The sequence below is a fragment of the Monomorium pharaonis genome, unplaced genomic scaffold (assembly GCF_013373865.1).
Source record: "Monomorium pharaonis isolate MP-MQ-018 unplaced genomic scaffold, ASM1337386v2 scaffold_152, whole genome shotgun sequence".
Classification (NCBI taxonomy): domain Eukaryota; kingdom Metazoa; phylum Arthropoda; class Insecta; order Hymenoptera; family Formicidae; genus Monomorium; species Monomorium pharaonis.
In genome coordinates, this window is record NW_023415420.1 from 40,138 (window position 1) to 45,774 (window position 5,637).

A 5,637-nucleotide genomic window follows, 5' to 3' on the forward strand; every position below is an offset into this window, starting at 1 on the left:
TGACGATGGTCCGTACGGCAAAAATTTTGATTCACTTTCAGGTGTTGTAGCCATTATTGGTTATTACACAAAAAAAGTCCTGTACGTTGGCATTCGCAACAAATTTTGCACAGCATGTCAATTGGCACAACAGAAAGAAATCGCAAATATCCATAAGTGTTACAAAAATTTTGATCGAAATATGAGTTCTACACTCATGGAAAGTGATGCTGTTGTAGAAGGATTTAAATGCAGCATTCAAATGCATGATCTAGTTTATAGAATACTTATTGCTGAATGGCGATAGTAATGTGTACCAAGCCATCCTAAATAGTAATCCATATAGGAACTAATGGTCGTAGTGCGAAAAGTTAGAATGCAACAACCATTTATTACGAAATTTTTGCAGACATTTTGATATCCTCGTAAAAACAACTGATCCAAAGTTGCGTAGAAAATCGTGAGTTTGTAAAATTACGAAATATGATTAAAAGCATGATAATGAAAATTCGAAAAGAAATAGTACAATTATGTGAAAATAGAAGAAAAGATAAGCAGCCTCAGCATGTTTTGGCCAAAGAATTACGAGAAGACATATTAAACGTTCAAGTCATATGTTTGGTGAACACAAACGATGTAAGGAACGTGGTCATTCTTGTGAAAACGATGGAGAAACCAATTATGTTCCGTATCTTAAGTTGTACGGTCTGTATCCCAAAATACAAAATATAATCGCACGTTTAAGCGCTCATGCTGACAGTTTGTTGCTAAATGTGACAAATAATTATGCAGAATTGTTTTCACTCTATAGTTTGCGTAGAAGGTTGGTGGAAAGCGTATTTTTTTATGGTGCGAGAGGTTCGTACAATACCAGAATTGCGGCAGCTGTTGTTCAATATAACACACAACAAGCTCTTACCGAATTACACAAAACAGTAAGTAACAGTGTGCCTTCTCTTATAGAGAATTTGGACATGCGACGAAAAAGAAAAAACAGACCAAACTAAGAATCTCGCAAAGTAGAAGGAAGGTCAAAAAAATGGAAAAGAAGCGTAGGAACGGATGGTTATTACGGACCTCAGTCGCAAAAACCAGACTTGTCTTCTGACATAGTGGAACGATTAAAACAAGAGCATTTAGAAAAATTGCTCGAAAACGGGAAAAATTGGAAAGAAATTGAGCGCAAAACCATAAAGCAAAGTGATTGTGAATTATGGTTTATCAATGCGAAAAGAAATGTTGACAGCATCACATTTTGGAGTGGTATGTCGTATGAGACCAACAACGTCTTGTGCAACGACCGTAAAAAATATCTTGTTTCCTCCATCGATCGATACTGGAGCCATGAAATATGGTCGCGATATGGAAGAAATAGCGAAACAAGATTTATCAATAAAATTAAAGAAAGAAATAAAACCATGTGGATTATTTATTGATTCTGAAAATCCATGCTTGGGTGCTTCTCCTGATGGACTTCTCGATGAAAATGGTCTAGTGGAGATTAAATGCCCTTTTTTAGCTGAAAATTTAACAGCGGAGGAAGCAATTCATAAATTGCCTCAATTAAAAGGTATTTTTGATAAAAAAAATGTAAATATAATGAACCGAAATCATCGGTTTTTATATCAAATCCAAGGTCAACTGAACATAACAAAGCGAGAATTTTGCATTTTCGCTTTATGGACGCCGAAAAGCATAATAATATTGCGTGTTAACAGAGACAACGATTTTTGGCAAAAAAAAATGTTGCCTTTTTTAACACGTTTTTATTATGACTGTATGCTTCCTGAAATTTTGGACAGTCGATATAATAGACATATGCCCATCAGAGAACCAAAATATATATTAGAAGCAAAAGAAAAGTTGTCCAAAAATCTAAATAATAATAACACTAAGCGGCAACATACAACGATAATATCAGCTAATAAAGAAGAAAAAAACATTACGCACAATATAGAAATAAAAAATAATATTTCAATAAAAAGCAGTACTTCTGTTCCTAGTGTTGCGACAGAAGAAAACGACTGTATTATAATCAATGAAATAACTGATTATATTCCGACAGATAATGAAATGGCAAGTCGTAGAAGAGTCTTAGATGGTCGTGAGATATCTCTTTCTTCGGTGAAAAACAATGTCTTGCCTAAAAATAATCTATTGAATGATGATTCATTAGATCTATTCTTACGCGTTGTGACAGAAACGTCTTGTTTCGAAACACAAAGCGTACATTATATAGAATTTCCACAATTAATTACAGCCACTTTTAGAAAAAGTGTACAAATAATAGGAGGCAATTGTACTAATCACTGGCGTTGTATATTTTTTGACAGAATCAAACTGTACGTCTATGACAGCATACCGGGCTGTACATACGATAAAATGGCGTCAAAAGAAAAAGAATACATAAGCGCTCGTTTTCCACAAGTACTGCCAACCGACATAAGCTTTGAAAAAGTTCAAATGCAACCGGATGGAACATCTTGTGGAATATATGCTGCTGCTTTTGCAACGGATATAGTTTTAAATAAAAATCCTTGCAAAGAAACGTATTCGAATGACGTTGAATGTATGAGACGACATTTTGTCAGTATTGTAGAAAACTGTAAACTCTTGCCTTTTCCAAGACAATAACAATTCTTTGAATAAGAGATATTATTTCAAAGAATATTGTAATTATACCGTTTGTAGAAATTTTATTGGTCATAGAAAACACGTATGACCGAACTGTCGAGAAAAGTGCGTAAGATAAACATATAATTTATACGTGTTATTATTGCTACGGCAACAAATGTTCAAATAAGAAATAATTACGTTTACCTATCTTGTAGACAAACGTAAATTATAACGGAGGAACGATAAAAAATATTGTGGTTGCGTTTCACGGAATAGGCGGTGGAGGGGCCTATTCTATATTGTAAAAAAGTGCATGTATGTACACGTGTGTGTGTGTGTGTGTGCGCGCGCGCGCGTGTGTGCAGGTATCGGCAATAAGTGTCCATTGCCAAACTTCACTTTCTTTTCTTGGAGGATGTAAGGGTGAAGTCCCGAAGCGGATTACGTGGAAGCGGAAAGAGTGGATTACCAATCACGCAGATTATTCTGATAGAACTCTTTCAAAGATTCCGTCGAAACGGTCTTGTGATTGGTGATCCACTCTTCGTTCCGCTTCCGCATAATCCGCTCCATAGGACTCCACTTTTATATTCCAATTATGCCGAGAGCTGTGTAATGAAGTTTGGTAAGGCCGGATCTACAATAGGTGTAGTAAGCCTTATGCCATAAGAAATTGACCAATTATAATCGAATATGAGAAGAATAATCGAATATAATTGGTTAATTCCTTATGGCATAAGGCTTACTACACTATTGTAAATCCGGGCTAAGGCCGGTATTTATAGTCGGATCTTATATTTAAGATCATCTAGTACTGTCTTAAGATGCCATCAGCCAATCACAGAGCCGTATTAGCATCTTAAGACATTGCTTGAGAGGATCTTTAAATAAGATTTGACTATGAATACCGGCCTAAGAGACACCGGCATTTTTGCCGGACAGTGTCCACTGAGAAAAAAGAAAGTTCCCTAAGTTAATTTGTGCATTTAGTTATCGCGTTGCTAGAGAAACGACGTGGTCGGTGCTGGGGCTCGATTCTTGAATTCATTTGCAAGAGAAATGTATTCGCAAATTCTGTTCTTACAGAAAAGTTGAAAATTTATTGGCTATCGTATGGCTTTCAATCAATAAACTTGCAACATTTCTGTTAGAGCGGGTATTTGCGCATACGTTTTCTTGCGAATGAATTCAAGAATCAAGCCCCTGGTAGCGTTTATTAAGGGTCGATTCTGTATTTCTGAAGAAATAATAATTTGAAAAGTGAGCAACAGTGATTGGTGTATATCGTTAATTCTAAAAGTATACACCAATCAGTGCGGCTCATATTTCACATTTTCACTTTCTTTAGAAATACATAATCGACCCTTGCAATTTCGGTAGTACGTATACGCGCGTATGCGCTAGTTGCGTATGCGCGTTGGTAGCGGTGATAATGCGGTATTTGGAACCGCGGCGGTGCGTTGGTGCGGAGCGGCCCTAAGGCCCGACGGTAGCGGCGCTGTGGTACGCGCAGTGACGGCACTTAGCGCAGCGGGCTCGTGTTTACCTCAGCTGTCTACGGCGATCAGCTGTTTGCTGCGATCAGCTTGTGCGTCTATCCCGCGAGGATGGTTATTCGTGGAGTCGGTTTTCCCTCAATTCGAATCGGTCCCCGAAGACGGTGTTTGGAGTATGTTCACTCAGTGCGCGGACCGGGAGTCGGGTCGTGAATGGAGCCGATTGGTTACCGTTCAATATGCGCAATTGCTAATAATACGTGATTTATGTGATATATCGTGTAAATAAAGATAGTAATTGTAAATTTGTAAGTGTAATTTTGTTTTAATTGCAAATTGTGTAATTGTAAAAAGAAATGGCCATGTAAGATTATTGCAACAAGAGTAGATGTAAAATTTTTTACTCTATTTCTTCAATTTCTTCATTTATTGAAGTAATTGTGATAGTAGTAATAATAATAGTAGTAGTAGTAGTAGTAGTAGTAGTAGTAGTAGTAGTAGTAGTAGTAGTAGTAGTAGTAGTAGTAGTAGTAGTAGTAGTAGTAGTAGTAGTAATGCGGGACTACAATGGCAGCAGGAGTAATGGAGTAAGGAGTATGAGTAACAATTGACCAATTAAAAACCGGGAGTAAACGAAATAGGCAAATCTCATTTTATATTTCTTATTTCTTACTCCTACTCCATTATTCCTGCTGCCATTATAGACCTCGCATAATAGTACCAGAGGCGTAAATCGTGAGCTGGCTAGTTTTAAGAAAATGTCAGAGGCGTTTATCGTGAGCTGGCTAGTTTTAAGAAAATGTCAGAGGCGTAAATCGTGAGCTGGCTAGTTTTTAAAAAATGCCAGAGGCGTTTATCGTGAGCTGGCTAGTTTTAAGAAAATGCCAGAGGCGTTTATCGTGAGCTGGCTAGTTTTTAAAAAATGCCAGAGGCGTTTATCGTGAGCTGGCTAGTTTTAAGAAAATGTCAGATGCGTAAATCGTGAGCTGGCTAGTTTTTAAAAAATGCCAGAGGCGTTTATCGTGAGCTGGCTATTTACAAGAAAAATACCATGGTCTGCATCTGATTAGACCAATATACAGAATTTTTTAAACAATAATGGTATATGTAATTCATAAACGCAGTACAAAAAGAGATAAGAAAATATCTGCAATGTATCTATATGCAATGTATTGCCAATGCATGTGACGTCCTGACCTAAAATGATGTTGGACGTAAGGAAAAGTGGCTACATTGCATGATAATACGAAAGATATTTGCATAGGCCATTTGAAATAGGACACGTATATGTATACGCAATTCATGTTACGTGAATTACCGCTAATGGTAATGCAAAAAAAAACAGAGCTTACATGATAACATAAAAATCGAAATTGTGAATGTTGACATTATCGACATGGTCACATTATCGATTTTATTAACATTTTTAGTTTCGTAAGTGGCGCGCGGCGCAGGACCTCAAGAGTTCGATCTCTCCAGTCTCGCCAATGATTCTACATTATCGACCCCTATCAAGTTTGACCGTCACTCCAGCATCCCCTTAAGA